Consider the following 26,667-nt stretch of genomic DNA (forward strand, 5'->3'; position numbering starts at 1 on the left):
AGGTTCAGTAACAACTTGATCTGAAGTTTCATGATCATCATCATTAACTTCCTCACTAATTGGTATAGACGTCACAGGAACCGGTTTCTGTGATGAACTACTTTCCAATAAGGGAGCAGGTACGGTTACCTCATCAAGTTCTACTTTCCTCCCACTCACTTCTTTCGAGAGAAACTCCTTCTCTAGAAAGGATCCATTCTTAGCAACGAATGTTTTGCCTTCGGATCTGGGATAGAAGGTGTACCCAACAGTCTCCTTTGGGTATCCTATGAAGACACATTTCTCCGATTTGGGTTTGAGCTTATCAGGATGAAACTTTTTCTTATAAGCATTGCAATCCCAAACTTTAAGAAACGACAACTTTGGTTTCTTGCCAAACCACAGTTCATATGGTGTCGTCTCAACAGATTTAGATGCTGCCCTATTTAACGTGAATGCAGCTGTCTCTAATGCATCACCCCAAAACGATAGTGGTAAATCGGTAAGAGACATCATAGATTACACTATATCCAATAAAGTACGGTTATGATGTTCGGACACACCATTATGCTGTGGTGTTCCAGGTGGCACGAATTTGTGAAACTATTCCACATTGTTTTAATTGAAGACCAAACTCGTAACTCAAATATTCGTCTCCGCGATCAGATCGTAGAAACCTTATTTTCTTGTCATGATGATTTTCCACTTCACTCTGAAATTCTTTGAACTATTCAAATGTTTCAGACTTATGTTTCATCAAGTAGATATACCCATATCTGCTCAAATCATCTGTGAAGGTCAGAAAATAACGATACCCGCCGCGAGCCTCAACACTCATCGGACCACATACATCAGTATGTATGATTTCCAATAAATCTGTTGCTTGCTTCATTGTTCCGGAGAACGGCGTTTTAGACATCTTGCCCAAGAGGCATGGTTCGCAAGCATCAAGTGATTCATAATCAAGTGATTCCAAAATCCCATCAGCATGGAGTTTCTTCATGCGTTTTAGACCAATATGACCTAAACGGCACTGCCACAAATAAGTTGCACTATCATTATTAACTCTGCATCTTTTTGGCTTCAATATTATGAATATGTGTATCACTACGATCGAGATCCAACAAATCATTTTCGTTGGTGTGTATGACCATAGAAGGTTTTATTCATGTAAACAGAACAACAATTGTTCTCTAACTTAAATGAATTACCGTATTGCAATAAACATGATCAAATCATATTCATGCTCAACGCAAACACCAAATAACACTTATTTAGGTTCAACACTAATCCCGAAAGTATAGGGAGTCTACGATGATGATCATGTCAATCTTGGAACCACTTCCAACACACATCGTCACTTCACCCTTAACTAGTCTCTGTTTATTCTGCAACTCCCGTTTCGAGTTACTAATCATAGCAACTGAACTAGTATCAAATACTTCGGTGTTGCTATAAACACTAGTAAAGTACACATCAATAACATGTATATCAAATATACCTTTGTTCACTTTGCCATCCTTCTTATCCGCCAAATACTTGGGGCAGTTCCGCTTCCAGTGACCAGTTCCTTTGCAGTAGAAGCACTCAGTCTCAAGCTTAGGTACAGACTTGGGCTTCTTCACTTGAGTAGCAACTTGCTTGCCGTTCTTCTTGAAGTTCCCCTTCTTCCCTTTGCCCTTTTCTTGAAACTAGTGTATGACTATGTTGATTTTTTCATAGAATCGTCACGGATATACATGCATGACAGAAAACGTGATCTACTGTGAGAAAGACGTATCTTCATGGAAGTGTTCTTTAGTAATGGTAGGTAATATATTGTGCTAGTAAACGTGGGAGAGTGGTAAGCATAGTAACCATGGGAAAGTGGTAAGCATAGTAACCATGGGAAAGTGGTAACCATGGTGAAGTGGCAGAGTAAGTAGTCCATTGTTATATAGTAGGAGGATAATCGTGGAATGTGAGAGAGTAGTCGGTGCATTATGTGTCAACGGTGAAAATCTGGTAATCGTGGTAACAGTAAAGAAGTGGCGGAGTAAGTAGAATCAAAAATTGGCAAGTGTGGGAAAGTTATAAGCGCGATCAAGTGTCAGAGTAAGTAATATAGTGTCATAGACAGTATGTGCCACCCGTGGTAAAATGGTAAGTGTGGTAAGAGGGGAAAGTTGCAGAGTAAGAATGCCTTGGTATAGTTGGAAGTGTGGTAAAAGGGGGAAATAAGTTGAGTACGTAGTAGCCAACGTTTGCCAATGGTGGAAAATTGGTATATGTGGGAAAGTGGCAACGGTGGGAAAATGGTAAGCATGGAGAAGTGGCAGGGTAAGTAATAGTTGGTATTATCCAGCGGTGGAAAAGTGGCAAGGGCGGGAATAGTCAAAAGGTGGTGCAGTAAGCAATATATTTTCATATGTGGCAACGGTGAAAAAGTGGCAAGGACAGTAATAGCGGAAAAGTATTATGTGTGGCATGCATTCCGTAGTTGAGCGGGAGCGGCCAAAGGAATGTGCAATCGTGTGTGTAGTGGAGCTGGGAGGGGCAAGCATAAGGGACGAAGACGGGGGTAACATGTCGGATGCGATCATACCAGCACTAAAGCACCGGATCCCATCAGAACTCCGAAGTTAAGCGTGCTTGGGCGAGAGTAGTACTAGGATGGGTGACCTCCTGGGAAGTCCTCGTGTTGCATTCCCTTTTTAATTTGTTTTGCACCGCGTGCAAAACAAAACGCACGAGCGCGACGTATGTTTAGCACGTTTTATTATTTTGCACGTTTACGGTAAGTTTTAGCTCGCTGCTCATTATTCACGCGTCTAGCGGCGGCAAGCGTGTTCTGAAAGGGGTCGAAACCATGGTAAATAGGCACTGGTGCGGTTGAACCGTGGTAAAACTCGTCTCCGTAGTTGAGCGGGAGCGGCCAAAGGAATGTGCAATCGTGTGTGTAGTGGAGCTGGGAGGGGCAAGCATAAGGGACGAAGACGGGGGTAACATGTCGGATGCGATCATACCAGCACTAAAGCACCGGATCCCATCAGAACTCCGAAGTTAAGCGTGCTTGGGCGAGAGTAGTACTAGGATGGGTGACCTCCTGGGAAGTCCTCGTGTTGCATTCCCTTTTTAATTTGTTTTGCACCGCGTGCAAAACAAAACGCACGAGCGCGACGTATGTTTAGCACGTTTTATTATTTTGCACGTTTACGGTAAGTTTTAGCTCGCTGCTCATTATTCACGCGTCTAGCGGCGGCAAGCGTGTTCTGAAAGGGGTCGAAACCATGGTAAATAGGCACTGGTGCGGTTGAACCGTGGTAAAACTCGTCTCCGTAGTTGAGCGGGAGCGGCCAAAGGAATGTGCAATCGTGTGTGTAGTGGAGCTGGGAGGGGCAAGCATAAGGGACGAAGACGGGGGTAACATGTCGGATGCGATCATACCAGCACTAAAGCACCGGATCCCATCAGAACTCCGAAGTTAAGCGTGCTTGGGCGAGAGTAGTACTAGGATGGGTGACCTCCTGGGAAGTCCTCGTGTTGCATTCCCTTTTTAATTTGTTTTGCACCGCGTGCAAAACAAAACGCACGAGCGCGACGTATGTTTAGCACGTTTTATTATTTTGCACGTTTACGGTAAGTTTTAGCTCGCTGCTCATTATTCACGCGTCTAGCGGCGGCAAGCGTGTTCTGAAAGGGGTCGAAACCATGGTAAATAGGCACTGGTGCGGTTGAACCGTGGTAAAACTCGTCTCCGTAGTTGAGCGGGAGCGGCCAAAGGAATGTGCAATCGTGTGTGTAGTGGAGCTGGGAGGGGCAAGCATAAGGGACGAAGACGGGGGTAACATGTCGGATGCGATCATACCAGCACTAAAGCACCGGATCCCATCAGAACTCCGATGTTAAGCGTGCTTGGGCGAGAGTAGTACTAGGATGGGTGACCTCCTGGGAAGTCCTCGTGTTGCATTCCCTTTTTAATTTGTTTTGCACCGCGTGCAAAACAAAACGCACGAGCGCGACGTATGTTTAGCACGTTTTATTATTTTGCACGTTTACGGTAAGTTTTAGCTCGCTGCTCATTATTCACGCGTCTAGCGGCGGCAAGCGTGTTCTGAAAGGGGTCGAAACCATGGTAAATAGGCACTGGTGCGGTTGAACCGTGGTAAAACTCGTCTCCGTAGTTGAGCGGGAGCGGCCAAAGGAATGTGCAATCGTGTGTGTAGTGGAGCTGGGAGGGGCAAGCATAAGGGACGAAGACGGGGGTAACATGTCGGATGCGATCATACTAGCACTAAAGCACCGGATCCCATCAGAACTCCGAAGTTAAGCGTGCTTGGGCGAGAGTAGTACTAGGATGGGTGACCTCCTGGGAAGTCCTCGTGTTGCATTCCCTTTTTAATTTGTTTTGCACCGCGTGCAAAACAAAACGCACGAGCGCGACGTATGTTTAGCACGTTTTATTATTTTGCACGTTTACGGTAAGTTTTAGCTCGCTGCTCATTATTCACGCGTCTAGCGGCGGCAAGCGTGTTCTGAAAGGGGTCGAAACCATGGTAAATAGGCACTGGTGCGGTTGAACCGTGGTAAAACTCGTCTCCGTAGTTGAGCGGGAGCGGCCAAAGGAATGTGCAATCGTGTGTGTAGTGGAGCTGGGAGGGGCAAGCATAAGGGACGAAGACGGGGGTAACATGTCGGATGCGATCATACCAGCACTAAAGCACCGGATCCCATCAGAACTCCGAAGTTAAGCGTGCTTGGGCGAGAGTAGTACTAGGATGGGTGACCTCCTGGGAAGTCCTCGTGTTGCATTCCCTTTTTAATTTGTTTTGCACCGCGTGCAAAACAAAACGCACGAGCGCGACGTATGTTTAGCACGTTTTATTATTTTGCACGTTTACGGTAAGTTTTAGCTCGCTGCTCATTATTCACGCGTCTAGCGGCGGCAAGCGTGTTCTGAAAGGGGTCGAAACCATGGTAAATAGGCACTGGTGCGGTTGAACCGTGGTAAAACTCGTCTCCGTAGTTGAGCGGGAGCGGCCAAAGGAATGTGCAATCGTGTGTGTAGTGGAGCTGGGAGGGGCAAGCATAAGGGACGAAGACGGGGGTAACATGTCGGATGCGATCATACCAGCACTAAAGCACCGGATCCCATCAGAACTCCGAAGTTAAGCGTGCTTGGGCGAGAGTAGTACTAGGATGGGTGACCTCCTGGGAAGTCCTCGTGTTGCATTCCCTTTTTAATTTGTTTTGCACCGCGTGCAAAACAAAACGCACGAGCGCGACGTATGTTTAGCACGTTTTATTATTTTGCACGTTTACGGTAAGTTTTAGCTCGCTGCTCATTATTCACGCGTCTAGCGGCGGCAAGCGTGTTCTGAAAGGGGTCGAAACCATGGTAAATAGGCACTGGTGCGGTTGAACCGTGGTAAAACTCGTCTCCGTAGTTGAGCGGGAGCGGCCAAAGGAATGTGCAATCGTGTGTGTAGTGGAGCTGGGAGGGGCAAGCATAAGGGACGAAGACGGGGGTAACATGTCGGATGCGATCATACCAGCACTAAAGCACCGGATCCCATCAGAACTCCGAAGTTAAGCGTGCTTGGGCGAGAGTAGTACTAGGATGGGTGACCTCCTGGGAAGTCCTCGTGTTGCATTCCCTTTTTAATTTGTTTTGCACCGCGTGCAAAACAAAACGCACGAGCGCGACGTATGTTTAGCACGTTTTATTATTTTGCACGTTTACGGTAAGTTTTAGCTCGCTGCTCATTATTCACGCGTCTAGCGGCGGCAAGCGTGTTCTGAAAGGGGTCGAAACCATGGTAAATAGGCACTGGTGCGGTTGAACCGTGGTAAAACTCGTCTCCGTAGTTGAGCGGGAGCGGCCAAAGGAATGTGCAATCGTGTGTGTAGTGGAGCTGGGAGGGGCAAGCATAAGGGACGAAGACGGGGGTAACATGTCGGATGCGATCATACCAGCACTAAAGCACCGGATCCCATCAGAACTCCGAAGTTAAGCGTGCTTGGGCGAGAGTAGTACTAGGATGGGTGACCTCCTGGGAAGTCCTCGTGTTGCATTCCCTTTTTAATTTGTTTTGCACCGCGTGCAAAACAAAACGCACGAGCGCGACGTATGTTTAGCACGTTTTATTATTTTGCACGTTTACGGTAAGTTTTAGCTCGCTGCTCATTATTCACGCGTCTAGCGGCGGCAAGCGTGTTCTGAAAGGGGTCGAAACCATGGTAAATAGGCACTGGTGCGGTTGAACCGTGGTAAAACTCGTCTCCGTAGTTGAGCGGGAGCGGCCAAAGGAATGTGCAATCGTGTGTGTAGTGGAGCTGGGAGGGGCAAGCATAAGGGACGAAGACGGGGGTAACATGTCGGATGCGATCATACCAGCACTAAAGCACCGGATCCCATCAGAACTCCGAAGTTAAGCGTGCTTGGGCGAGAGTAGTACTAGGATGGGTGACCTCCTGGGAAGTCCTCGTGTTGCATTCCCTTTTTAATTTGTTTTGCACCGCGTGCAAAACAAAACGCACGAGCGCGACGTATGTTTAGCACGTTTTATTATTTTGCACGTTTACGGTAAGTTTTAGCTCGCTGCTCATTATTCACGCGTCTAGCGGCGGCAAGCGTGTTCTGAAAGGGGTCGAAACCATGGTAAATAGGCACTGGTGCGGTTGAACCGTGGTAAAACTCGTCTCCGTAGTTGAGCGGGAGCGGCCAAAGGAATGTGCAATCGTGTGTGTAGTGGAGCTGGGAGGGGCAAGCATAAGGGACGAAGACGGGGGTAACATGTCGGATGCGATCATACTAGCACTAAAGCACCGGATCCCATCAGAACTCCGAAGTTAAGCGTGCTTGGGCGAGAGTAGTACTAGGATGGGTGACCTCCTGGGAAGTCCTCGTGTTGCATTCCCTTTTTAATTTGTTTTGCACCGCGTGCAAAACAAAACGCACGAGCGCGACGTATGTTTAGCACGTTTTATTATTTTGCACGTTTACGGTAAGTTTTAGCTCGCTGCTCATTATTCACGCGTCTAGCGGCGGCAAGCGTGTTCTGAAAGGGGTCGAAACCATGGTAAATAGGCACTGGTGCGGTTGAACCGTGGTAAAACTCGTCTCCGTAGTTGAGCGGGAGCGGCCAAAGGAATGTGCAATCGTGTGTGTAGTGGAGCTGGGAGGGGCAAGCATAAGGGACGAAGACGGGGGTAACATGTCGGATGCGATCATACCAGCACTAAAGCACCGGATCCCATCAGAACTCCGAAGTTAAGCGTGCTTGGGCGAGAGTAGTACTAGGATGGGTGACCTCCTGGGAAGTCCTCGTGTTGCATTCCCTTTTTAATTTGTTTTGCACCGCGTGCAAAACAAAACGCACGAGCGCGACGTATGTTTAGCACGTTTTATTATTTTGCACGTTTACGGTAAGTTTTAGCTCGCTGCTCATTATTCACGCGTCTAGCGGCGGCAAGCGTGTTCTGAAAGGGGTCGAAACCATGGTAAATAGGCACTGGTGCGGTTGAACCGTGGTAAAACTCGTCTCCGTAGTTGAGCGGGAGCGGCCAAAGGAATGTGCAATCGTGTGTGTAGTGGAGCTGGGAGGGGCAAGCATAAGGGACGAAGACGGGGGTAACATGTCGGATGCGATCATACCAGCACTAAAGCACCGGATCCCATCAGAACTCCGAAGTTAAGCGTGCTTGGGCGAGAGTAGTACTAGGATGGGTGACCTCCTGGGAAGTCCTCGTGTTGCATTCCCTTTTTAATTTGTTTTGCACCGCGTGCAAAACAAAACGCACGAGCGCGACGTATGTTTAGCACGTTTTATTATTTTGCACGTTTACGGTAAGTTTTAGCTCGCTGCTCATTATTCACGCGTCTAGCGGCGGCAAGCGTGTTCTGAAAGGGGTCGAAACCATGGTAAATAGGCACTGGTGCGGTTGAACCGTGGTAAAACTCGTCTCCGTAGTTGAGCGGGAGCGGCCAAAGGAATGTGCAATCGTGTGTGTAGTGGAGCTGGGAGGGGCAAGCATAAGGGACGAAGACGGGGGTAACATGTCGGATGCGATCATACCAGCACTAAAGCACCGGATCCCATCAGAACTCCGAAGTTAAGCGTGCTTGGGCGAGAGTAGTACTAGGATGGGTGACCTCCTGGGAAGTCCTCGTGTTGCATTCCCTTTTTAATTTGTTTTGCACCGCGTGCAAAACAAAACGCACGAGCGCGACGTATGTTTAGCACGTTTTATTATTTTGCACGTTTACGGTAAGTTTTAGCTCGCTGCTCATTATTCACGCGTCTAGCGGCGGCAAGCGTGTTCTGAAAGGGGTCGAAACCATGGTAAATAGGCACTGGTGCGGTTGAACCGTGGTAAAACTCGTCTCCGTAGTTGAGCGGGAGCGGCCAAAGGAATGTGCAATCGTGTGTGTAGTGGAGCTGGGAGGGGCAAGCATAAGGGACGAAGACGGGGGTAACATGTCGGATGCGATCATACCAGCACTAAAGCACCGGATCCCATCAGAACTCCGAAGTTAAGCGTGCTTGGGCGAGAGTAGTACTAGGATGGGTGACCTCCTGGGAAGTCCTCGTGTTGCATTCCCTTTTTAATTTGTTTTGCACCGCGTGCAAAACAAAACGCACGAGCGCGACGTATGTTTAGCACGTTTTATTATTTTGCACGTTTACGGTAAGTTTTAGCTCGCTGCTCATTATTCACGCGTCTAGCGGCGGCAAGCGTGTTCTGAAAGGGGTCGAAACCATGGTAAATAGGCACTGGTGCGGTTGAACCATGGTAAAACTCGTCTCCGTAGTTGAGCGGGAGCGGCCAAAGGAATGTGCAATCGTGTGTGTAGTGGAGCTGGGAGGGGCAAGCATAAGGGACGAAGACGGGGGTAACATGTCGGATGCGATCATACCAGCACTAAAGCACCGGATCCCATCAGAACTCCGAAGTTAAGCGTGCTTGGGCGAGAGTAGTACTAGGATGGGTGACCTCCTGGGAAGTCCTCGTGTTGCATTCCCTTTTTAATTTGTTTTGCACCGCGTGCAAAACAAAACGCACGAGCGCGACGTATGTTTAGCACGTTTTATTATTTTGCACGTTTACGGTAAGTTTTAGCTCGCTGCTCATTATTCACGCGTCTAGCGGCGGCAAGCGTGTTCTGAAAGGGGTCGAAACCATGGTAAATAGGCACTGGTGCGGTTGAACCGTGGTAAAACTCGTCTCCGTAGTTGAGCGGGAGCGGCCAAAGGAATGTGCAATCGTGTGTGTAGTGGAGCTGGGAGGGGCAAGCATAAGGGACGAAGACGGGGGTAACATGTCGGATGCGATCATACCAGCACTAAAGCACCGGATCCCATCAGAACTCCGAAGTTAAGCGTGCTTGGGCGAGAGTAGTACTAGGATGGGTGACCTCCTGGGAAGTCCTCGTGTTGCATTCCCTTTTTAATTTGTTTTGCACCGCGTGCAAAACAAAACGCACGAGCGCGACGTATGTTTAGCACGTTTTATTATTTTGCACGTTTACGGTAAGTTTTAGCTCGCTGCTCATTATTCACGCGTCTAGCGGCGGCAAGCGTGTTCTGAAAGGGGTCGAAACCATGGTAAATAGGCACTGGTGCGGTTGAACCGTGGTAAAACTCGTCTCCGTAGTTGAGCGGGAGCGGCCAAAGGAATGTGCAATCGTGTGTGTAGTGGAGCTGGGAGGGGCAAGCATAAGGGACGAAGACGGGGGTAACATGTCGGATGCGATCATACCAGCACTAAAGCACCGGATCCCATCAGAACTCCGAAGTTAAGCGTGCTTGGGCGAGAGTAGTACTAGGATGGGTGACCTCCTGGGAAGTCCTCGTGTTGCATTCCCTTTTTAATTTGTTTTGCACCGCGTGCAAAACAAAACGCACGAGCGCGACGTATGTTTAGCACGTTTTATTATTTTGCACGTTTACGGTAAGTTTTAGCTCGCTGCTCATTATTCACGCGTCTAGCGGCGGCAAGCGTGTTCTGAAAGGGGTCGAAACCATGGTAAATAGGCACTGGTGCGGTTGAACCGTGGTAAAACTCGTCTCCGTAGTTGAGCGGGAGCGGCCAAAGGAATGTGCAATCGTGTGTGTAGTGGAGCTGGGAGGGGCAAGCATAAGGGACGAAGACGGGGGTAACATGTCGGATGCGATCATACCAGCACTAAAGCACCGGATCCCATCAGAACTCCGAAGTTAAGCGTGCTTGGGCGAGAGTAGTACTAGGATGGGTGACCTCCTGGGAAGTCCTCGTGTTGCATTCCCTTTTTAATTTGTTTTGCACCGCGTGCAAAACAAAACGCACGAGCGCGACGTATGTTTAGCACGTTTTATTATTTTGCACGTTTACGGTAAGTTTTAGCTCGCTGCTCATTATTCACGCGTCTAGCGGCGGCAAGCGTGTTCTGAAAGGGGTCGAAACCATGGTAAATAGGCACTGGTGCGGTTGAACCGTGGTAAAACTCGTCTCCGTAGTTGAGCGGGAGCGGCCAAAGGAATGTGCAATCGTGTGTGTAGTGGAGCTGGGAGGGGCAAGCATAAGGGACGAAGACGGGGGTAACATGTCGGATGCGATCATACCAGCACTAAAGCACCGGATCCCATCAGAACTCCGAAGTTAAGCGTGCTTGGGCGAGAGTAGTACTAGGATGGGTGACCTCCTGGGAAGTCCTCGTGTTGCATTCCCTTTTTAATTTGTTTTGCACCGCGTGCAAAACAAAACGCACGAGCGCGACGTATGTTTAGCACGTTTTATTATTTTGCACGTTTACGGTAAGTTTTAGCTCGCTGCTCATTATTCACGCGTCTAGCGGCGGCAAGCGTGTTCTGAAAGGGGTCGAAACCATGGTAAATAGGCACTGGTGCGGTTGAACCGTGGTAAAACTCGTCTCCGTAGTTGAGCGGGAGCGGCCAAAGGAATGTGCAATCGTGTGTGTAGTGGAGCTGGGAGGGGCAAGCATAAGGGACGAAGACGGGGGTAACATGTCGGATGCGATCATACCAGCACTAAAGCACCGGATCCCATCAGAACTCCGAAGTTAAGCGTGCTTGGGCGAGAGTAGTACTAGGATGGGTGACCTCCTGGGAAGTCCTCGTGTTGCATTCCCTTTTTAATTTGTTTTGCACCGCGTGCAAAACAAAACGCACGAGCGCGACGTATGTTTAGCACGTTTTATTATTTTGCACGTTTACGGTAAGTTTTAGCTCGCTGCTCATTATTCACGCGTCTAGCGGCGGCAAGCGTGTTCTGAAAGGGGTCGAAACCATGGTAAATAGGCACTGGTGCGGTTGAACCGTGGTAAAACTCGTCTCCGTAGTTGAGCGGGAGCGGCCAAAGGAATGTGCAATCGTGTGTGTAGTGGAGCTGGGAGGGGCAAGCATAAGGGACGAAGACGGGGGTAACATGTCGGATGCGATCATACCAGCACTAAAGCACCGGATCCCATCAGAACTCCGAAGTTAAGCGTGCTTGGGCGAGAGTAGTACTAGGATGGGTGACCTCCTGGGAAGTCCTCGTGTTGCATTCCCTTTTTAATTTGTTTTGCACCGCGTGCAAAACAAAACGCACGAGCGCGACGTATGTTTAGCACGTTTTATTATTTTGCACGTTTACGGTAAGTTTTAGCTCGCTGCTCATTATTCACGCGTCTAGCGGCGGCAAGCGTGTTCTGAAAGGGGTCGAAACCATGGTAAATAGGCACTGGTGCGGTTGAACCGTGGTAAAACTCGTCTCCGTAGTTGAGCGGGAGCGGCCAAAGGAATGTGCAATCGTGTGTGTAGTGGAGCTGGGAGGGGCAAGCATAAGGGACGAAGACGGGGGTAACATGTCGGATGCGATCATACCAGCACTAAAGCACCGGATCCCATCAGAACTCCGAAGTTAAGCGTGCTTGGGCGAGAGTAGTACTAGGATGGGTGACCTCCTGGGAAGTCCTCGTGTTGCATTCCCTTTTTAATTTGTTTTGCACCGCGTGCAAAACAAAACGCACGAGCGCGACGTATGTTTAGCACGTTTTATTATTTTGCACGTTTACGGTAAGTTTTAGCTCGCTGCTCATTATTCACGCGTCTAGCGGCGGCAAGCGTGTTCTGAAAGGGGTCGAAACCATGGTAAATAGGCACTGGTGCGGTTGAACCGTGGTAAAACTCGTCTCCGTAGTTGAGCGGGAGCGGCCAAAGGAATGTGCAATCGTGTGTGTAGTGGAGCTGGGAGGGGCAAGCATAAGGGACGAAGACGGGGGTAACATGTCGGATGCGATCATACTAGCACTAAAGCACCGGATCCCATCAGAACTCCGAAGTTAAGCGTGCTTGGGCGAGAGTAGTACTAGGATGGGTGACCTCCTGGGAAGTCCTCGTGTTGCATTCCCTTTTTAATTTGTTTTGCACCGCGTGCAAAACAAAACGCACGAGCGCGACGTATGTTTAGCACGTTTTATTATTTTGCACGTTTACGGTAAGTTTTAGCTCGCTGCTCATTATTCACGCGTCTAGCGGCGGCAAGCGTGTTCTGAAAGGGGTCGAAACCATGGTAAATAGGCACTGGTGCGGTTGAACCATGGTAAAACTCGTCTCCGTAGTTGAGCGGGAGCGGCCAAAGGAATGTGCAATCGTGTGTGTAGTGGAGCTGGGAGGGGCAAGCATAAGGGACGAAGACGGGGGTAACATGTCGGATGCGATCATACCAGCACTAAAGCACCGGATCCCATCAGAACTCCGAAGTTAAGCGTGCTTGGGCGAGAGTAGTACTAGGATGGGTGACCTCCTGGGAAGTCCTCGTGTTGCATTCCCTTTTTAATTTGTTTTGCACCGCGTGCAAAACAAAACGCACGAGCGCGACGTATGTTTAGCACGTTTTATTATTTTGCACGTTTACGGTAAGTTTTAGCTCGCTGCTCATTATTCACGCGTCTAGCGGCGGCAAGCGTGTTCTGAAAGGGGTCGAAACCATGGTAAATAGGCACTGGTGCGGTTGAACCGTGGTAAAACTCGTCTCCGTAGTTGAGCGGGAGCGGCCAAAGGAATGTGCAATCGTGTGTGTAGTGGAGCTGGGAGGGGCAAGCATAAGGGACGAAGACGGGGGTAACATGTCGGATGCGATCATACCAGCACTAAAGCACCGGATCCCATCAGAACTCCGAAGTTAAGCGTGCTTGGGCGAGAGTAGTACTAGGATGGGTGACCTCCTGGGAAGTCCTCGTGTTGCATTCCCTTTTTAATTTGTTTTGCACCGCGTGCAAAACAAAACGCACGAGCGCGACGTATGTTTAGCACGTTTTATTATTTTGCACGTTTACGGTAAGTTTTAGCTCGCTGCTCATTATTCACGCGTCTAGCGGCGGCAAGCGTGTTCTGAAAGGGGTCGAAACCATGGTAAATAGGCACTGGTGCGGTTGAACCGTGGTAAAACTCGTCTCCGTAGTTGAGCGGGAGCGGCCAAAGGAATGTGCAATCGTGTGTGTAGTGGAGCTGGGAGGGGCAAGCATAAGGGACGAAGACGGGGGTAACATGTCGGATGCGATCATACCAGCACTAAAGCACCGGATCCCATCAGAACTCCGAAGTTAAGCGTGCTTGGGCGAGAGTAGTACTAGGATGGGTGACCTCCTGGGAAGTCCTCGTGTTGCATTCCCTTTTTAATTTGTTTTGCACCGCGTGCAAAACAAAACGCACGAGCGCGACGTATGTTTAGCACGTTTTATTATTTTGCACGTTTACGGTAAGTTTTAGCTCGCTGCTCATTATTCACGCGTCTAGCGGCGGCAAGCGTGTTCTGAAAGGGGTCGAAACCATGGTAAATAGGCACTGGTGCGGTTGAACCGTGGTAAAACTCGTCTCCGTAGTTGAGCGGGAGCGGCCAAAGGAATGTGCAATCGTGTGTGTAGTGGAGCTGGGAGGGGCAAGCATAAGGGACGAAGACGGGGGTAACATGTCGGATGCGATCATACCAGCACTAAAGCACCGGATCCCATCAGAACTCCGAAGTTAAGCGTGCTTGGGCGAGAGTAGTACTAGGATGGGTGACCTCCTGGGAAGTCCTCGTGTTGCATTCCCTTTTTAATTTGTTTTGCACCGCGTGCAAAACAAAACGCACGAGCGCGACGTATGTTTAGCACGTTTTATTATTTTGCACGTTTACGGTAAGTTTTAGCTCGCTGCTCATTATTCACGCGTCTAGCGGCGGCAAGCGTGTTCTGAAAGGGGTCGAAACCATGGTAAATAGGCACTGGTGCGGTTGAACCGTGGTAAAACTCGTCTCCGTAGTTGAGCGGGAGCGGCCAAAGGAATGTGCAATCGTGTGTGTAGTGGAGCTGGGAGGGGCAAGCATAAGGGACGAAGACGGGGGTAACATGTCGGATGCGATCATACTAGCACTAAAGCACCGGATCCCATCAGAACTCCGAAGTTAAGCGTGCTTGGGCGAGAGTAGTACTAGGATGGGTGACCTCCTGGGAAGTCCTCGTGTTGCATTCCCTTTTTAATTTGTTTTGCACCGCGTGCAAAACAAAACGCACGAGCGCGACGTATGTTTAGCACGTTTTATTATTTTGCACGTTTACGGTAAGTTTTAGCTCGCTGCTCATTATTCACGCGTCTAGCGGCGGCAAGCGTGTTCTGAAAGGGGTCGAAACCATGGTAAATAGGCACTGGTGCGGTTGAACCGTGGTAAAACTCGTCTCCGTAGTTGAGCGGGAGCGGCCAAAGGAATGTGCAATCGTGTGTGTAGTGGAGCTGGGAGGGGCAAGCATAAGGGACGAAGACGGGGGTAACATGTCGGATGCGATCATACCAGCACTAAAGCACCGGATCCCATCAGAACTCCGAAGTTAAGCGTGCTTGGGCGAGAGTAGTACTAGGATGGGTGACCTCCTGGGAAGTCCTCGTGTTGCATTCCCTTTTTAATTTGTTTTGCACCGCGTGCAAAACAAAACGCACGAGCGCGACGTATGTTTAGCACGTTTTATTATTTTGCACGTTTACGGTAAGTTTTAGCTCGCTGCTCATTATTCACGCGTCTAGCGGCGGCAAGCGTGTTCTGAAAGGGGTCGAAACCATGGTAAATAGGCACTGGTGCGGTTGAACCGTGGTAAAACTCGTCTCCGTAGTTGAGCGGGAGCGGCCAAAGGAATGTGCAATCGTGTGTGTAGTGGAGCTGGGAGGGGCAAGCATAAGGGACGAAGACGGGGGTAACATGTCGGATGCGATCATACCAGCACTAAAGCACCGGATCCCATCAGAACTCCGAAGTTAAGCGTGCTTGGGCGAGAGTAGTACTAGGATGGGTGACCTCCTGGGAAGTCCTCGTGTTGCATTCCCTTTTTAATTTGTTTTGCACCGCGTGCAAAACAAAACGCACGAGCGCGACGTATGTTTAGCACGTTTTATTATTTTGCACGTTTACGGTAAGTTTTAGCTCGCTGCTCATTATTCACGCGTCTAGCGGCGGCAAGCGTGTTCTGAAAGGGGTCGAAACCATGGTAAATAGGCACTGGTGCGGTTGAACCGTGGTAAAACTCGTCTCCGTAGTTGAGCGGGAGCGGCCAAAGGAATGTGCAATCGTGTGTGTAGTGGAGCTGGGAGGGGCAAGCATAAGGGACGAAGACGGGGGTAACATGTCGGATGCGATCATACCAGCACTAAAGCACCGGATCCCATCAGAACTCCGAAGTTAAGCGTGCTTGGGCGAGAGTAGTACTAGGATGGGTGACCTCCTGGGAAGTCCTCGTGTTGCATTCCCTTTTTAATTTGTTTTGCACCGCGTGCAAAACAAAACGCACGAGCGCGACGTATGTTTAGCACGTTTTATTATTTTGCACGTTTACGGTAAGTTTTAGCTCGCTGCTCATTATTCACGCGTCTAGCGGCGGCAAGCGTGTTCTGAAAGGGGTCGAAACCATGGTAAATAGGCACTGGTGCGGTTGAACCGTGGTAAAACTCGTCTCCGTAGTTGAGCGGGAGCGGCCAAAGGAATGTGCAATCGTGTGTGTAGTGGAGCTGGGAGGGGCAAGCATAAGGGACGAAGACGGGGGTAACATGTCGGATGCGATCATACCAGCACTAAAGCACCGGATCCCATCAGAACTCCGAAGTTAAGCGTGCTTGGGCGAGAGTAGTACTAGGATGGGTGACCTCCTGGGAAGTCCTCGTGTTGCATTCCCTTTTTAATTTGTTTTGCACCGCGTGCAAAACAAAACGCACGAGCGCGACGTATGTTTAGCACGTTTTATTATTTTGCACGTTTACGGTAAGTTTTAGCTCGCTGCTCATTATTCACGCGTCTAGCGGCGGCAAGCGTGTTCTGAAAGGGGTCGAAACCATGGTAAATAGGCACTGGTGCGGTTGAACCATGGTAAAACTCGTCTCCGTAGTTGAGCGGGAGCGGCCAAAGGAATGTGCAATCGTGTGTGTAGTGGAGCTGGGAGGGGCAAGCATAAGGGACGAAGACGGGGGTAACATGTCGGATGCGATCATACCAGCACTAAAGCACCGGATCCCATCAGAACTCCGAAGTTAAGCGTGCTTGGGCGAGAGTAGTACTAGGATGGGTGACCTCCTGGGAAGTCCTCGTGTTGCATTCCCTTTTTAATTTGTTTTGCACCGCGTGCAAAACAAAACGCACGAGCGCGACGTATGTTTAGCACGTTTTATTATTTTGCACGTTTACGGTAAGTTTTAGCTCGCTGCTCATTATTCACGCGTCTAGCGGCGGCAAGCGTGTTCTGAAAGGGGTCGAAACCATGGTAAATAGGCACTGGTGCGGTTGAACCGTGGTAAAACTCGTCTCCGTAGTTGAGCGGGAGCGGCCAAAGGAATGTGCAATCGTGTGTGTAGTGGAGCTGGGAGGGGCAAGCATAAGGGACGAAGACGGGGGTAACATGTCGGATGCGATCATACCAGCACTAAAGCACCGGATCCCATCAGAACTCCGAAGTTAAGCGTGCTTGGGCGAGAGTAGTACTAGGATGGGTGACCTCCTGGGAAGTCCTCGTGTTGCATTCCCTTTTTAATTTGTTTTGCACCGCGTGCAAAACAAAACGCACGAGCGCGACGTATGTTTAGCACGTTTTATTATTTTGCACGTTTACGGTAAGTTTTAGCTCGCTGCTCATTATTCACGCGTCTAGCGGCGGCAAGCGTGTTCTGAAAGGGGTCGAAACCATGGTAAATAGGCACTGGTGCGGTTGAACCGTGGTAAAACTCGTCTCCGTAGTTGAGCGGGAGCGGCCAAAGGAATGTGCAATCGTGTGTGTAGTGGAGCTGGGAGGGGCAAGCATAAGGGACGAAGACGGGGGTAACATGTCGGATGCGATCATACCAGCACTAAAGCACCGGATCCCATCAGAACTCCGAAGTTAAGCGTGCTTGGGCGAGAGTAGTACTAGGATGGGTGACCTCCTGGGAAGTCCTCGTGTTGCATTCCCTTTTTAATTTGTTTTGCACCGCGTGCAAAACAAAACGCACGAGCGCGACGTATGTTTAGCACGTTTTATTATTTTGCACGTTTACGGTAAGTTTTAGCTCGCTGCTCATTATTCACGCGTCTAGCGGCGGCAAGCGTGTTCTGAAAGGGGTCGAAACCATGGTAAATAGGCACTGGTGCGGTTGAACCGTGGTAAAACTCGTCTCCGTAGTTGAGCGGGAGCGGCCAAAGGAATGTGCAATCGTGTGTGTAGTGGAGCTGGGAGGGGCAAGCATAAGGGACGAAGACGGGGGTAACATGTCGGATGCGATCATACCAGCACTAAAGCACCGGATCCCATCAGAACTCCGAAGTTAAGCGTGCTTGGGCGAGAGTAGTACTAGGATGGGTGACCTCCTGGGAAGTCCTCGTGTTGCATTCCCTTTTTAATTTGTTTTGCACCGCGTGCAAAACAAAACGCACGAGCGCGACGTATGTTTAGCACGTTTTATTATTTTGCACGTTTACGGTAAGTTTTAGCTCGCTGCTCATTATTCACGCGTCTAGCGGCGGCAAGCGTGTTCTGAAAGGGGTCGAAACCATGGTAAATAGGCACTGGTGCGGTTGAACCGTGGTAAAACTCGTCTCCGTAGTTGAGCGGGAGCGGCCAAAGGAATGTGCAATCGTGTGTGTAGTGGAGCTGGGAGGGGCAAGCATAAGGGACGAAGACGGGGGTAACATGTCGGATGCGATCATACCAGCACTAAAGCACCGGATCCCATCAGAACTCCGAAGTTAAGCGTGCTTGGGCGAGAGTAGTACTAGGATGGGTGACCTCCTGGGAAGTCCTCGTGTTGCATTCCCTTTTTAATTTGTTTTGCACCGCGTGCAAAACAAAACGCACGAGCGCGACGTATGTTTAGCACGTTTTATTATTTTGCACGTTTACGGTAAGTTTTAGCTCGCTGCTCATTATTCACGCGTCTAGCGGCGGCAAGCGTGTTCTGAAAGGGGTCGAAACCATGGTAAATAGGCACTGGTGCGGTTGAACCGTGGTAAAACTCGTCTCCGTAGTTGAGCGGGAGCGGCCAAAGGAATGTGCAATCGTGTGTGTAGTGGAGCTGGGAGGGGCAAGCATAAGGGACGAAGACGGGGGTAACATGTCGGATGCGATCATACCAGCACTAAAGCACCGGATCCCATCAGAACTCCGAAGTTAAGCGTGCTTGGGCGAGAGTAGTACTAGGATGGGTGACCTCCTGGGAAGTCCTCGTGTTGCATTCCCTTTTTAATTTGTTTTGCACCGCGTGCAAAACAAAACGCACGAGCGCGACGTATGTTTAGCACGTTTTATTATTTTGCACGTTTACGGTAAGTTTTAGCTCGCTGCTCATTATTCACGCGTCTAGCGGCGGCAAGCGTGTTCTGAAAGGGGTCGAAACCATGGTAAATAGGCACTGGTGCGGTTGAACCGTGGTAAAACTCGTCTCCGTAGTTGAGCGGGAGCGGCCAAAGGAATGTGCAATCGTGTGTGTAGTGGAGCTGGGAGGGGCAAGCATAAGGGACGAAGACGGGGGTAACATGTCGGATGCGATCATACCAGCACTAAAGCACCGGATCCCATCAGAACTCCGAAGTTAAGCGTGCTTGGGCGAGAGTAGTACTAGGATGGGTGACCTCCTGGGAAGTCCTCGTGTTGCATTCCCTTTTTAATTTGTTTTGCACCGCGTGCAAAACAAAACGCACGAGCGCGACGTATGTTTAGCACGTTTTATTATTTTGCACGTTTACGGTAAGTTTTAGCTCGCTGCTCATTATTCACGCGTCTAGCGGCGGCAAGCGTGTTCTGAAAGGGGTCGAAACCATGGTAAATAGGCACTGGTGCGGTTGAACCGTGGTAAAACTCGTCTCCGTAGTTGAGCGGGAGCGGCCAAAGGAATGTGCAATCGTGTGTGTAGTGGAGCTGGGAGGGGCAAGCATAAGGGACGAAGACGGGGGTAACATGTCGGATGCGATCATACCAGCACTAAAGCACCGGATCCCATCAGAACTCCGAAGTTAAGCGTGCTTGGGCGAGAGTAGTACTAGGATGGGTGACCTCCTGGGAAGTCCTCGTGTTGCATTCCCTTTTTAATTTGTTTTGCACCGCGTGCAAAACAAAACGCACGAGCGCGACGTATGTTTAGCACGTTTTATTATTTTGCACGTTTACGGTAAGTTTTAGCTCGCTGCTCATTATTCACGCGTCTAGCGGCGGCAAGCGTGTTCTGAAAGGGGTCGAAACCATGGTAAATAGGCACTGGTGCGGTTGAACCGTGGTAAAACTCGTCTCCGTAGTTGAGCGGGAGCGGCCAAAGGAATGTGCAATCGTGTGTGTAGTGGAGCTGGGAGGGGCAAGCATAAGGGACGAAGACGGGGGTAACATGTCGGATGCGATCATACTAGCACTAAAGCACCGGATCCCATCAGAACTCCGAAGTTAAGCGTGCTTGGGCGAGAGTAGTACTAGGATGGGTGACCTCCTGGGAAGTCCTCGTGTTGCATTCCCTTTTTAATTTGTTTTGCACCGCGTGCAAAACAAAACGCACGAGCGCGACGTATGTTTAGCACGTTTTATTATTTTGCACGTTTACGGTAAGTTTTAGCTCGCTGCTCATTATTCACGCGTCTAGCGGCGGCAAGCGTGTTCTGAAAGGGGTCGAAACCATGGTAAATAGGCACTGGTGCGGTTGAACCATGGTAAAACTCGTCTCCGTAGTTGAGCGGGAGCGGCCAAAGGAATGTGCAATCGTGTGTGTAGTGGAGCTGGGAGGGGCAAGCATAAGGGACGAAGACGGGGGTAACATGTCGGATGCGATCATACCAGCACTAAAGCACCGGATCCCATCAGAACTCCGAAGTTAAGCGTGCTTGGGCGAGAGTAGTACTAGGATGGGTGACCTCCTGGGAAGTCCTCGTGTTGCATTCCCTTTTTAATTTGTTTTGCACCGCGTGCAAAACAAAACGCACGAGCGCGACGTATGTTTAGCACGTTTTATTATTTTGCACGTTTACGGTAAGTTTTAGCTCGCTGCTCATTATTCACGCGTCTAGCGGCGGCAAGCGTGTTCTGAAAGGGGTCGAAACCATGGTAAATAGGCACTGGTGCGGTTGAACCGTGGTAAAACTCGTCTCCGTAGTTGAGCGGGAGCGGCCAAAGGAATGTGCAATCGTGTGTGTAGTGGAGCTGGGAGGGGCAAGCATAAGGGACGAAGACGGGGGTAACATGTCGGATGCGATCATACCAGCACTAAAGCACCGGATCCCATCAGAACTCCGAAGTTAAGCGTGCTTGGGCGAGAGTAGTACTAGGATGGGTGACCTCCTGGGAAGTCCTCGTGTTGCATTCCCTTTTTAATTTGTTTTGCACCGCGTGCAAAACAAAACGCACGAGCGCGACGTATGTTTAGCACGTTTTATTATTTTGCACGTTTACGGTAAGTTTTAGCTCGCTGCTCATTATTCACGCGTCTAGCGGCGGCAAGCGTGTTCTGAAAGGGGTCGAAACCATGGTAAATAGGCACTGGTGCGGTTGAACCGTGGTAAAACTCGTCTCCGTAGTTGAGCGGGAGCGGCCAAAGGAATGTGCAATCGTGTGTGTAGTGGAGCTGGGAGGGGCAAGCATAAGGGACGAAGACGGGGGTAACATGTCGGATGCGATCATACCAGCACTAAAGCACCGGATCCCATCAGAACTCCGAAGTTAAGCGTGCTTGGGCGAGAGTAGTACTAGGATGGGTGACCTCCTGGGAAGTCCTCGTGTTGCATTCCCTTTTTAATTTGTTTTGCACCGCGTGCAAAACAAAACGCACGAGCGCGACGTATGTTTAGCACGTTTTATTATTTTGCACGTTTACGGTAAGTTTTAGCTCGCTGCTCATTATTCACGCGTCTAGCGGCGGCAAGCGTGTTCTGAAAGGGGTCGAAACCATGGTAAATAGGCACTGGTGCGGTTGAACCGTGGTAAAACTCGTCTCCGTAGTTGAGCGGGAGCGGCCAAAGGAATGTGCAATCGTGTGTGTAGTGGAGCTGGGAGGGGCAAGCATAAGGGACGAAGACGGGGGTAACATGTCGGATGCGATCATACCAGCACTAAAGCACCGGATCCCATCAGAACTCCGAAGTTAAGCGTGCTTGGGCGAGAGTAGTACTAGGATGGGTGACCTCCTGGGAAGTCCTCGTGTTGCATTCCCTTTTTAATTTGTTTTGCACCGCGTGCAAAACAAAACGCACGAGCGCGACGTATGTTTAGCACGTTTTATTATTTTGCACGTTTACGGTAAGTTTTAGCTCGCTGCTCATTATTCACGCGTCTAGCGGCGGCAAGCGTGTTCTGAAAGGGGTCGAAACCATGGTAAATAGGCACTGGTGCGGTTGAACCGTGGTAAAACTCGTCTCCGTAGTTGAGCGGGAGCGGCCAAAGGAATGTGCAATCGTGTGTGTAGTGGAGCTGGGAGGGGCAAGCATAAGGGACGAAGACGGGGGTAACATGTCGGATGCGATCATACCAGCACTAAAGCACCGGATCCCATCAGAACTCCGAAGTTAAGCGTGCTTGGGCGAGAGTAGTACTAGGATGGGTGACCTCCTGGGAAGTCCTCGTGTTGCATTCCCTTTTTAATTTGTTTTGCACCGCGTGCAAAACAAAACGCACGAGCGCGACGTATGTTTAGCACGTTTTATTATTTTGCACGTTTACGGTAAGTTTTAGCTCGCTGCTCATTATTCACGCGTCTAGCGGCGGCAAGCGTGTTCTGAAAGGGGTCGAAACCATGGTAAATAGGCACTGGTGCGGTTGAACCGTGGTAAAACTCGTCTCCGTAGTTGAGCGGGAGCGGCCAAAGGAATGTGCAATCGTGTGTGTAGTGGAGCTGGGAGGGGCAAGCATAAGGGACGAAGACGGGGGTAACATGTCGGATGCGATCATACTAGCACTAAAGCACCGGATCCCATCAGAACTCCGAAGTTAAGCGTGCTTGGGCGAGAGTAGTACTAGGATGGGTGACCTCCTGGGAAGTCCTCGTGTTGCATTCCCTTTTTAATTTGTTTTGCACCGCGTGCAAAACAAAACGCACGAGCGCGACGTATGTTTAGCACGTTTTATTATTTTGCACGTTTACGGTAAGTTTTAGCTCGCTGCTCATTATTCACGCGTCTAGCGGCGGCAAGCGTGTTCTGAAAGGGGTCGAAACCATGGTAAATAGGCACTGGTGCGGTTGAACCATGGTAAAACTCGTCTCCGTAGTTGAGCGGGAGCGGCCAAAGGAATGTGCAATCGTGTGTGTAGTGGAGCTGGGAGGGGCAAGCATAAGGGACGAAGACGGGGGTAACATGTCGGATGCGATCATACCAGCACTAAAGCACCGGATCCCATCAGAACTCCGAAGTTAAGCGTGCTTGGGCGAGAGTAGTACTAGGATGGGTGACCTCCTGGGAAGTCCTCGTGTTGCATTCCCTTTTTAATTTGTTTTGCACCGCGTGCAAAACAAAACGCACGAGCGCGACGTATGTTTAGCACGTTTTATTATTTTGCACGTTTACGGTAAGTTTTAGCTCGCTGCTCATTATTCACGCGTCTAGCGGCGGCAAGCGTGTTCTGAAAGGGGTCGAAACCATGGTAAATAGGCACTGGTGCGGTTGAACCGTGGTAAAACTCGTCTCCGTAGTTGAGCGGGAGCGGCCAAAGGAATGTGCAATCGTGTGTGTAGTGGAGCTGGGAGGGGCAAGCATAAGGGACGAAGACGGGGGTAACATGTCGGATGCGATCATACCAGCACTAAAGCACCGGATCCCATCAGAACTCCGAAGTTAAGCGTGCTTGGGCGAGAGTAGTACTAGGATGGGTGACCTCCTGGGAAGTCCTCGTGTTGCATTCCCTTTTTAATTTGTTTTGCACCGCGTGCAAAACAAAACGCACGAGCGCGACGTATGTTTAGCACGTTTTATTATTTTGCACGTTTACGGTAAGTTTTAGCTCGCTGCTCATTATTCACGCGTCTAGCGGCGGCAAGCGTGTTCTGAAAGGGGTCGAAACCATGGTAAATAGGCACTGGTGCGGTTGAACCGTGGTAAAACTCGTCTCCGTAGTTGAGCGGGAGCGGCCAAAGGAATGTGCAATCGTGTGTGTAGTGGAGCTGGGAGGGGCAAGCATAAGGGACGAAGACGGGGGTAACATGTCGGATGCGATCATACCAGCACTAAAGCACCGGATCCCATCAGAACTCCGAAGTTAAGCGTGCTTGGGCGAGAGTAGTACTAGGATGGGTGACCTCCTGGGAAGTCCTCGTGTTGCATTCCCTTTTTAATTTGTTTTGCACCGCGTGCAAAACAAAACGCACGAGCGCGACGTATGTTTAGCACGTTTTATTATTTTGCACGTTTACGGTAAGTTTTAGCTCGCTGCTCATTATTCACGCGTCTAGCGGCGGCAAGCGTGTTCTGAAAGGGGTCGAAACCATGGTAAATAGGCACTGGTGCGGTTGAACCGTGGTAAAACTCGTCTCCGTAGTTGAGCGGGAGCGGCCAAAGGAATGTGCAATCGTGTGTGTAGTGGAGCTGGGAGGGGCAAGCATAAGGGACGAAGACGGGGGTAACATGTCGGATGCGATCATACCAGCACTAAAGCACCGGATCCCATCAGAACTCCGAAGTTAAGCGTGCTTGGGCGAGAGTAGTACTAGGATGGGTGACCTCCTGGGAAGTCCTCGTGTTGCATTCCCTTTTTAATTTGTTTTGCACCGCGTGCAAAACAAAACGCACGAGCGCGACGTATGTTTAGCACGTTTTATTATTTTGCACGTTTACGGTAAGTTTTAGCTCGCTGCTCATTATTCACGCGTCTAGCGGCGGCAAGCGTGTTCTGAAAGGGGTCGAAACCATGGTAAATAGGCACTGGTGCGGTTGAACCGTGGTAAAACTCGTCTCCGTAGTTGAGCGGGAGCGGCCAAAGGAATGTGCAATCGTGTGTGTAGTGGAGCTGGGAGGGGCAAGCATAAGGGACGAAGACGGGGGTAACATGTCGGATGCGATCATACCAGCACTAAAGCACCGGATCCCATCAGAACTCCGAAGTTAAGCGTGCTTGGGCGAGAGTAGTACTAGGATGGGTGACCTCCTGGGAAGTCCTCGTGTTGCATTCCCTTTTTAATTTGTTTTGCACCGCGTGCAAAACAAAACGCACGAGCGCGACGTATGTTTAGCACGTTTTATTATTTTGCACGTTTACGGTAAGTTTTAGCTCGCTGCTCATTATTCACGCGTCTAGCGGCGGCAAGCGTGTTCTGAAAGGGGTCGAAACCATGGTAAATAGGCACTGGTGCGGTTGAACCGTGGTAAAACTCGTCTCCGTAGTTGAGCGGGAGCGGCCAAAGGAATGTGCAATCGTGTGTGTAGTGGAGCTGGGAGGGGCAAGCATAAGGGACGAAGACGGGGGTAACATGTCGGATGCGATCATACCAGCACTAAAGCACCGGATCCCATCAGAACTCCGAAGTTAAGCGTGCTTGGGCGAGAGTAGTACTAGGATGGGTGACCTCCTGGGAAGTCCTCGTGTTGCATTCCCTTTTTAATTTGTTTTGCACCGCGTGCAAAACAAAACGCACGAGCGCGACGTATGTTTAGCACGTTTTATTATTTTGCACGTTTACGGTAAGTTTTAGCTCGCTGCTCATTATTCACGCGTCTAGCGGCGGCAAGCGTGTTCTGAAAGGGGTCGAAACCATGGTAAATAGGCACTGGTGCGGTTGAACCGTGGTAAAACTCGTCTCCGTAGTTGAGCGGGAGCGGCCAAAGGAATGTGCAATCGTGTGTGTAGTGGAGCTGGGAGGGGCAAGCATAAGGGACGAAGACGGGGGTAACATGTCGGATGCGATCATACCAGCACTAAAGCACCGGATCCCATCAGAACTCCGAAGTTAAGCGTGCTTGGGCGAGAGTAGTACTAGGATGGGTGACCTCCTGGGAAGTCCTCGTGTTGCATTCCCTTTTTAATTTGTTTTGCACCGCGTGCAAAACAAAACGCACGAGCGCGACGTATGTTTAGCACGTTTTATTATTTTGCACGTTTACGGTAAGTTTTAGCTCGCTGCTCATTATTCACGCGTCTAGCGGCGGCAAGCGTGTTCTGAAAGGGGTCGAAACCATGGTAAATAGGCACTGGTGCGGTTGAACCGTGGTAAAACTCGTCTCCGTAGTTGAGCGGGAGCGGCCAAAGGAATGTGCAATCGTGTGTGTAGTGGAGCTGGGAGGGGCAAGCATAAGGGACGAAGACGGGGGTAACATGTCGGATGCGATCATACCAGCACTAAAGCACCGGATCCCATCAGAACTCCGAAGTTAAGCGTGCTTGGGCGAGAGTAGTACTAGGATGGGTGACCTCCTGGGAAGTCCTCGTGTTGCATTCCCTTTTTAATTTGTTTTGCACCGCGTGCAAAACAAAACGCACGAGCGCGACGTATGTTTAGCACGTTTTATTATTTTGCACGTTTACGGTAAGTTTTAGCTCGCTGCTCATTATTCACGCGTCTAGCGGCGGCAAGCGTGTTCTGAAAGGGGTCGAAACCATGGTAAATAGGCACTGGTGCGGTTGAACCGTGGTAAAACTCGTCTCCGTAGTTGAGCGGGAGCGGCCAAAGGAATGTGCAATCGTGTGTGTAGTGGAGCTGGGAGGGGCAAGCATAAGGGACGAAGACGGGGGTAACATGTCGGATGCGATCATACCAGCACTAAAGCACCGGATCCCATCAGAACTCCGAAGTTAAGCGTGCTTGGGCGAGAGTAGTACTAGGATGGGTGACCTCCTGGGAAGTCCTCGTGTTGCATTCCCTTTTTAATTTGTTTTGCACCGCGTGCAAAACAAAACGCACGAGCGCGACGTATGTTTAGCACGTTTTATTATTTTGCACGTTTACGGTAAGTTTTAGCTCGCTGCTCATTATTCACGCGTCTAGCGGCGGCAAGCGTGTTCTGAAAGGGGTCGAAACCATGGTAAATAGGCACTGGTGCGGTTGAACCGTGGTAAAACTCGTCTCCGTAGTTGAGCGGGAGCGGCCAAAGGAATGTGCAATCGTGTGTGTAGTGGAGCTGGGAGGGGCAAGCATAAGGGACGAAGACGGGGGTAACATGTCGGATGCGATCATACCAGCACTAAAGCACCGGATCCCATCAGAACTCCGAAGTTAAGCGTGCTTGGGCGAGAGTAGTACTAGGATGGGTGACCTCCTGGGAAGTCCTCGTGTTGCATTCCCT

At 50.0% G+C, this 26,667-nt stretch overlaps 58 non-coding genes across 58 annotated transcripts; all 58 read left to right on the forward strand.

The window, feature by feature from the left end:
- Nucleotides 1-2,549: 2,549 nt before the first annotated feature.
- On the forward strand, nucleotides 2,550-2,668 carry LOC120972437 (5S ribosomal RNA). The gene has a single exon (XR_012200634.1). It is a non-coding gene; the product is annotated as a 5S ribosomal RNA (ribosomal RNA).
- Nucleotides 2,669-2,970: 302 nt separating this feature from the next.
- Nucleotides 2,971-3,089, forward strand: LOC141039809 (5S ribosomal RNA). Its single transcript, XR_012200742.1, has one exon. It is a non-coding gene; the product is annotated as a 5S ribosomal RNA (ribosomal RNA).
- A 302-nt stretch (nucleotides 3,090-3,391) lies between these two features.
- On the forward strand, nucleotides 3,392-3,510 carry LOC141039915 (5S ribosomal RNA). The gene has a single exon (XR_012200848.1). It is a non-coding gene; the product is annotated as a 5S ribosomal RNA (ribosomal RNA).
- A 302-nt stretch (nucleotides 3,511-3,812) lies between these two features.
- LOC141039366 (5S ribosomal RNA) lies at nucleotides 3,813-3,931 on the forward strand. The gene has a single exon (XR_012200295.1). It is a non-coding gene; the product is annotated as a 5S ribosomal RNA (ribosomal RNA).
- Nucleotides 3,932-4,233: 302 nt separating this feature from the next.
- Nucleotides 4,234-4,352, forward strand: LOC141040535 (5S ribosomal RNA). Its single transcript, XR_012201438.1, has one exon. It is a non-coding gene; the product is annotated as a 5S ribosomal RNA (ribosomal RNA).
- A 302-nt stretch (nucleotides 4,353-4,654) lies between these two features.
- Nucleotides 4,655-4,773, forward strand: LOC141040012 (5S ribosomal RNA). The gene has a single exon (XR_012200944.1). It is a non-coding gene; the product is annotated as a 5S ribosomal RNA (ribosomal RNA).
- A 302-nt stretch (nucleotides 4,774-5,075) lies between these two features.
- Nucleotides 5,076-5,194, forward strand: LOC141040105 (5S ribosomal RNA). The gene has a single exon (XR_012201035.1). It is a non-coding gene; the product is annotated as a 5S ribosomal RNA (ribosomal RNA).
- A 302-nt stretch (nucleotides 5,195-5,496) lies between these two features.
- LOC141040161 (5S ribosomal RNA) lies at nucleotides 5,497-5,615 on the forward strand. Its single transcript, XR_012201065.1, has one exon. It is a non-coding gene; the product is annotated as a 5S ribosomal RNA (ribosomal RNA).
- A 302-nt stretch (nucleotides 5,616-5,917) lies between these two features.
- LOC141040173 (5S ribosomal RNA) lies at nucleotides 5,918-6,036 on the forward strand. The gene has a single exon (XR_012201077.1). It is a non-coding gene; the product is annotated as a 5S ribosomal RNA (ribosomal RNA).
- Nucleotides 6,037-6,338: 302 nt separating this feature from the next.
- On the forward strand, nucleotides 6,339-6,457 carry LOC141040185 (5S ribosomal RNA). Its single transcript, XR_012201089.1, has one exon. It is a non-coding gene; the product is annotated as a 5S ribosomal RNA (ribosomal RNA).
- A 302-nt stretch (nucleotides 6,458-6,759) lies between these two features.
- Nucleotides 6,760-6,878, forward strand: LOC141040536 (5S ribosomal RNA). The gene has a single exon (XR_012201439.1). It is a non-coding gene; the product is annotated as a 5S ribosomal RNA (ribosomal RNA).
- Nucleotides 6,879-7,180: 302 nt separating this feature from the next.
- On the forward strand, nucleotides 7,181-7,299 carry LOC141040197 (5S ribosomal RNA). The gene has a single exon (XR_012201101.1). It is a non-coding gene; the product is annotated as a 5S ribosomal RNA (ribosomal RNA).
- A 302-nt stretch (nucleotides 7,300-7,601) lies between these two features.
- LOC141040208 (5S ribosomal RNA) lies at nucleotides 7,602-7,720 on the forward strand. The gene has a single exon (XR_012201112.1). It is a non-coding gene; the product is annotated as a 5S ribosomal RNA (ribosomal RNA).
- A 302-nt stretch (nucleotides 7,721-8,022) lies between these two features.
- LOC141040219 (5S ribosomal RNA) lies at nucleotides 8,023-8,141 on the forward strand. The gene has a single exon (XR_012201123.1). It is a non-coding gene; the product is annotated as a 5S ribosomal RNA (ribosomal RNA).
- A 302-nt stretch (nucleotides 8,142-8,443) lies between these two features.
- Nucleotides 8,444-8,562, forward strand: LOC141040230 (5S ribosomal RNA). The gene has a single exon (XR_012201134.1). It is a non-coding gene; the product is annotated as a 5S ribosomal RNA (ribosomal RNA).
- A 302-nt stretch (nucleotides 8,563-8,864) lies between these two features.
- Nucleotides 8,865-8,983, forward strand: LOC141040241 (5S ribosomal RNA). Its single transcript, XR_012201145.1, has one exon. It is a non-coding gene; the product is annotated as a 5S ribosomal RNA (ribosomal RNA).
- Nucleotides 8,984-9,285: 302 nt separating this feature from the next.
- LOC141040252 (5S ribosomal RNA) lies at nucleotides 9,286-9,404 on the forward strand. The gene has a single exon (XR_012201156.1). It is a non-coding gene; the product is annotated as a 5S ribosomal RNA (ribosomal RNA).
- Nucleotides 9,405-9,706: 302 nt separating this feature from the next.
- Nucleotides 9,707-9,825, forward strand: LOC141040263 (5S ribosomal RNA). Its single transcript, XR_012201167.1, has one exon. It is a non-coding gene; the product is annotated as a 5S ribosomal RNA (ribosomal RNA).
- A 302-nt stretch (nucleotides 9,826-10,127) lies between these two features.
- On the forward strand, nucleotides 10,128-10,246 carry LOC141040274 (5S ribosomal RNA). Its single transcript, XR_012201178.1, has one exon. It is a non-coding gene; the product is annotated as a 5S ribosomal RNA (ribosomal RNA).
- A 302-nt stretch (nucleotides 10,247-10,548) lies between these two features.
- Nucleotides 10,549-10,667, forward strand: LOC141040285 (5S ribosomal RNA). Its single transcript, XR_012201189.1, has one exon. It is a non-coding gene; the product is annotated as a 5S ribosomal RNA (ribosomal RNA).
- A 302-nt stretch (nucleotides 10,668-10,969) lies between these two features.
- On the forward strand, nucleotides 10,970-11,088 carry LOC141040297 (5S ribosomal RNA). The gene has a single exon (XR_012201201.1). It is a non-coding gene; the product is annotated as a 5S ribosomal RNA (ribosomal RNA).
- Nucleotides 11,089-11,390: 302 nt separating this feature from the next.
- Nucleotides 11,391-11,509, forward strand: LOC141040308 (5S ribosomal RNA). Its single transcript, XR_012201212.1, has one exon. It is a non-coding gene; the product is annotated as a 5S ribosomal RNA (ribosomal RNA).
- A 302-nt stretch (nucleotides 11,510-11,811) lies between these two features.
- On the forward strand, nucleotides 11,812-11,930 carry LOC141040319 (5S ribosomal RNA). Its single transcript, XR_012201223.1, has one exon. It is a non-coding gene; the product is annotated as a 5S ribosomal RNA (ribosomal RNA).
- Nucleotides 11,931-12,232: 302 nt separating this feature from the next.
- LOC141040537 (5S ribosomal RNA) lies at nucleotides 12,233-12,351 on the forward strand. Its single transcript, XR_012201440.1, has one exon. It is a non-coding gene; the product is annotated as a 5S ribosomal RNA (ribosomal RNA).
- A 302-nt stretch (nucleotides 12,352-12,653) lies between these two features.
- LOC141040331 (5S ribosomal RNA) lies at nucleotides 12,654-12,772 on the forward strand. The gene has a single exon (XR_012201234.1). It is a non-coding gene; the product is annotated as a 5S ribosomal RNA (ribosomal RNA).
- Nucleotides 12,773-13,074: 302 nt separating this feature from the next.
- On the forward strand, nucleotides 13,075-13,193 carry LOC141040342 (5S ribosomal RNA). Its single transcript, XR_012201245.1, has one exon. It is a non-coding gene; the product is annotated as a 5S ribosomal RNA (ribosomal RNA).
- Nucleotides 13,194-13,495: 302 nt separating this feature from the next.
- On the forward strand, nucleotides 13,496-13,614 carry LOC141040353 (5S ribosomal RNA). The gene has a single exon (XR_012201256.1). It is a non-coding gene; the product is annotated as a 5S ribosomal RNA (ribosomal RNA).
- Nucleotides 13,615-13,916: 302 nt separating this feature from the next.
- On the forward strand, nucleotides 13,917-14,035 carry LOC141040364 (5S ribosomal RNA). The gene has a single exon (XR_012201267.1). It is a non-coding gene; the product is annotated as a 5S ribosomal RNA (ribosomal RNA).
- A 302-nt stretch (nucleotides 14,036-14,337) lies between these two features.
- On the forward strand, nucleotides 14,338-14,456 carry LOC141040539 (5S ribosomal RNA). Its single transcript, XR_012201442.1, has one exon. It is a non-coding gene; the product is annotated as a 5S ribosomal RNA (ribosomal RNA).
- Nucleotides 14,457-14,758: 302 nt separating this feature from the next.
- LOC141040375 (5S ribosomal RNA) lies at nucleotides 14,759-14,877 on the forward strand. Its single transcript, XR_012201278.1, has one exon. It is a non-coding gene; the product is annotated as a 5S ribosomal RNA (ribosomal RNA).
- Nucleotides 14,878-15,179: 302 nt separating this feature from the next.
- On the forward strand, nucleotides 15,180-15,298 carry LOC141040386 (5S ribosomal RNA). Its single transcript, XR_012201289.1, has one exon. It is a non-coding gene; the product is annotated as a 5S ribosomal RNA (ribosomal RNA).
- A 302-nt stretch (nucleotides 15,299-15,600) lies between these two features.
- On the forward strand, nucleotides 15,601-15,719 carry LOC141040396 (5S ribosomal RNA). Its single transcript, XR_012201299.1, has one exon. It is a non-coding gene; the product is annotated as a 5S ribosomal RNA (ribosomal RNA).
- Nucleotides 15,720-16,021: 302 nt separating this feature from the next.
- On the forward strand, nucleotides 16,022-16,140 carry LOC141040408 (5S ribosomal RNA). The gene has a single exon (XR_012201311.1). It is a non-coding gene; the product is annotated as a 5S ribosomal RNA (ribosomal RNA).
- Nucleotides 16,141-16,442: 302 nt separating this feature from the next.
- LOC141040417 (5S ribosomal RNA) lies at nucleotides 16,443-16,561 on the forward strand. Its single transcript, XR_012201320.1, has one exon. It is a non-coding gene; the product is annotated as a 5S ribosomal RNA (ribosomal RNA).
- A 302-nt stretch (nucleotides 16,562-16,863) lies between these two features.
- On the forward strand, nucleotides 16,864-16,982 carry LOC141040428 (5S ribosomal RNA). Its single transcript, XR_012201331.1, has one exon. It is a non-coding gene; the product is annotated as a 5S ribosomal RNA (ribosomal RNA).
- A 302-nt stretch (nucleotides 16,983-17,284) lies between these two features.
- Nucleotides 17,285-17,403, forward strand: LOC141040439 (5S ribosomal RNA). Its single transcript, XR_012201342.1, has one exon. It is a non-coding gene; the product is annotated as a 5S ribosomal RNA (ribosomal RNA).
- Nucleotides 17,404-17,705: 302 nt separating this feature from the next.
- On the forward strand, nucleotides 17,706-17,824 carry LOC141040450 (5S ribosomal RNA). The gene has a single exon (XR_012201353.1). It is a non-coding gene; the product is annotated as a 5S ribosomal RNA (ribosomal RNA).
- Nucleotides 17,825-18,126: 302 nt separating this feature from the next.
- Nucleotides 18,127-18,245, forward strand: LOC141040461 (5S ribosomal RNA). The gene has a single exon (XR_012201364.1). It is a non-coding gene; the product is annotated as a 5S ribosomal RNA (ribosomal RNA).
- Nucleotides 18,246-18,547: 302 nt separating this feature from the next.
- On the forward strand, nucleotides 18,548-18,666 carry LOC141040472 (5S ribosomal RNA). The gene has a single exon (XR_012201375.1). It is a non-coding gene; the product is annotated as a 5S ribosomal RNA (ribosomal RNA).
- Nucleotides 18,667-18,968: 302 nt separating this feature from the next.
- On the forward strand, nucleotides 18,969-19,087 carry LOC141040483 (5S ribosomal RNA). The gene has a single exon (XR_012201386.1). It is a non-coding gene; the product is annotated as a 5S ribosomal RNA (ribosomal RNA).
- A 302-nt stretch (nucleotides 19,088-19,389) lies between these two features.
- LOC141040494 (5S ribosomal RNA) lies at nucleotides 19,390-19,508 on the forward strand. The gene has a single exon (XR_012201397.1). It is a non-coding gene; the product is annotated as a 5S ribosomal RNA (ribosomal RNA).
- A 302-nt stretch (nucleotides 19,509-19,810) lies between these two features.
- Nucleotides 19,811-19,929, forward strand: LOC141040540 (5S ribosomal RNA). The gene has a single exon (XR_012201443.1). It is a non-coding gene; the product is annotated as a 5S ribosomal RNA (ribosomal RNA).
- Nucleotides 19,930-20,231: 302 nt separating this feature from the next.
- On the forward strand, nucleotides 20,232-20,350 carry LOC141040504 (5S ribosomal RNA). The gene has a single exon (XR_012201407.1). It is a non-coding gene; the product is annotated as a 5S ribosomal RNA (ribosomal RNA).
- Nucleotides 20,351-20,652: 302 nt separating this feature from the next.
- LOC141040516 (5S ribosomal RNA) lies at nucleotides 20,653-20,771 on the forward strand. The gene has a single exon (XR_012201419.1). It is a non-coding gene; the product is annotated as a 5S ribosomal RNA (ribosomal RNA).
- A 302-nt stretch (nucleotides 20,772-21,073) lies between these two features.
- On the forward strand, nucleotides 21,074-21,192 carry LOC141040527 (5S ribosomal RNA). Its single transcript, XR_012201430.1, has one exon. It is a non-coding gene; the product is annotated as a 5S ribosomal RNA (ribosomal RNA).
- A 302-nt stretch (nucleotides 21,193-21,494) lies between these two features.
- LOC141040538 (5S ribosomal RNA) lies at nucleotides 21,495-21,613 on the forward strand. Its single transcript, XR_012201441.1, has one exon. It is a non-coding gene; the product is annotated as a 5S ribosomal RNA (ribosomal RNA).
- A 302-nt stretch (nucleotides 21,614-21,915) lies between these two features.
- On the forward strand, nucleotides 21,916-22,034 carry LOC141040549 (5S ribosomal RNA). Its single transcript, XR_012201452.1, has one exon. It is a non-coding gene; the product is annotated as a 5S ribosomal RNA (ribosomal RNA).
- A 302-nt stretch (nucleotides 22,035-22,336) lies between these two features.
- Nucleotides 22,337-22,455, forward strand: LOC141040541 (5S ribosomal RNA). Its single transcript, XR_012201444.1, has one exon. It is a non-coding gene; the product is annotated as a 5S ribosomal RNA (ribosomal RNA).
- Nucleotides 22,456-22,757: 302 nt separating this feature from the next.
- Nucleotides 22,758-22,876, forward strand: LOC141040558 (5S ribosomal RNA). The gene has a single exon (XR_012201461.1). It is a non-coding gene; the product is annotated as a 5S ribosomal RNA (ribosomal RNA).
- A 302-nt stretch (nucleotides 22,877-23,178) lies between these two features.
- LOC141039338 (5S ribosomal RNA) lies at nucleotides 23,179-23,297 on the forward strand. Its single transcript, XR_012200267.1, has one exon. It is a non-coding gene; the product is annotated as a 5S ribosomal RNA (ribosomal RNA).
- Nucleotides 23,298-23,599: 302 nt separating this feature from the next.
- LOC141039349 (5S ribosomal RNA) lies at nucleotides 23,600-23,718 on the forward strand. The gene has a single exon (XR_012200278.1). It is a non-coding gene; the product is annotated as a 5S ribosomal RNA (ribosomal RNA).
- Nucleotides 23,719-24,020: 302 nt separating this feature from the next.
- On the forward strand, nucleotides 24,021-24,139 carry LOC141039360 (5S ribosomal RNA). Its single transcript, XR_012200289.1, has one exon. It is a non-coding gene; the product is annotated as a 5S ribosomal RNA (ribosomal RNA).
- Nucleotides 24,140-24,441: 302 nt separating this feature from the next.
- LOC141039370 (5S ribosomal RNA) lies at nucleotides 24,442-24,560 on the forward strand. Its single transcript, XR_012200299.1, has one exon. It is a non-coding gene; the product is annotated as a 5S ribosomal RNA (ribosomal RNA).
- Nucleotides 24,561-24,862: 302 nt separating this feature from the next.
- LOC141039381 (5S ribosomal RNA) lies at nucleotides 24,863-24,981 on the forward strand. Its single transcript, XR_012200310.1, has one exon. It is a non-coding gene; the product is annotated as a 5S ribosomal RNA (ribosomal RNA).
- A 302-nt stretch (nucleotides 24,982-25,283) lies between these two features.
- On the forward strand, nucleotides 25,284-25,402 carry LOC141039394 (5S ribosomal RNA). Its single transcript, XR_012200324.1, has one exon. It is a non-coding gene; the product is annotated as a 5S ribosomal RNA (ribosomal RNA).
- A 302-nt stretch (nucleotides 25,403-25,704) lies between these two features.
- LOC141039406 (5S ribosomal RNA) lies at nucleotides 25,705-25,823 on the forward strand. Its single transcript, XR_012200335.1, has one exon. It is a non-coding gene; the product is annotated as a 5S ribosomal RNA (ribosomal RNA).
- Nucleotides 25,824-26,125: 302 nt separating this feature from the next.
- On the forward strand, nucleotides 26,126-26,244 carry LOC141039416 (5S ribosomal RNA). The gene has a single exon (XR_012200345.1). It is a non-coding gene; the product is annotated as a 5S ribosomal RNA (ribosomal RNA).
- Nucleotides 26,245-26,546: 302 nt separating this feature from the next.
- Nucleotides 26,547-26,665, forward strand: LOC141039427 (5S ribosomal RNA). The gene has a single exon (XR_012200356.1). It is a non-coding gene; the product is annotated as a 5S ribosomal RNA (ribosomal RNA).
- Nucleotides 26,666-26,667: the final 2 nt, after the last annotated feature.

Source organism: Aegilops tauschii, chromosome 1, assembly GCF_002575655.3.
Source record: "Aegilops tauschii subsp. strangulata cultivar AL8/78 chromosome 1, Aet v6.0, whole genome shotgun sequence".
Classification (NCBI taxonomy): Eukaryota; Viridiplantae; Streptophyta; class Magnoliopsida; order Poales; family Poaceae; genus Aegilops; species Aegilops tauschii.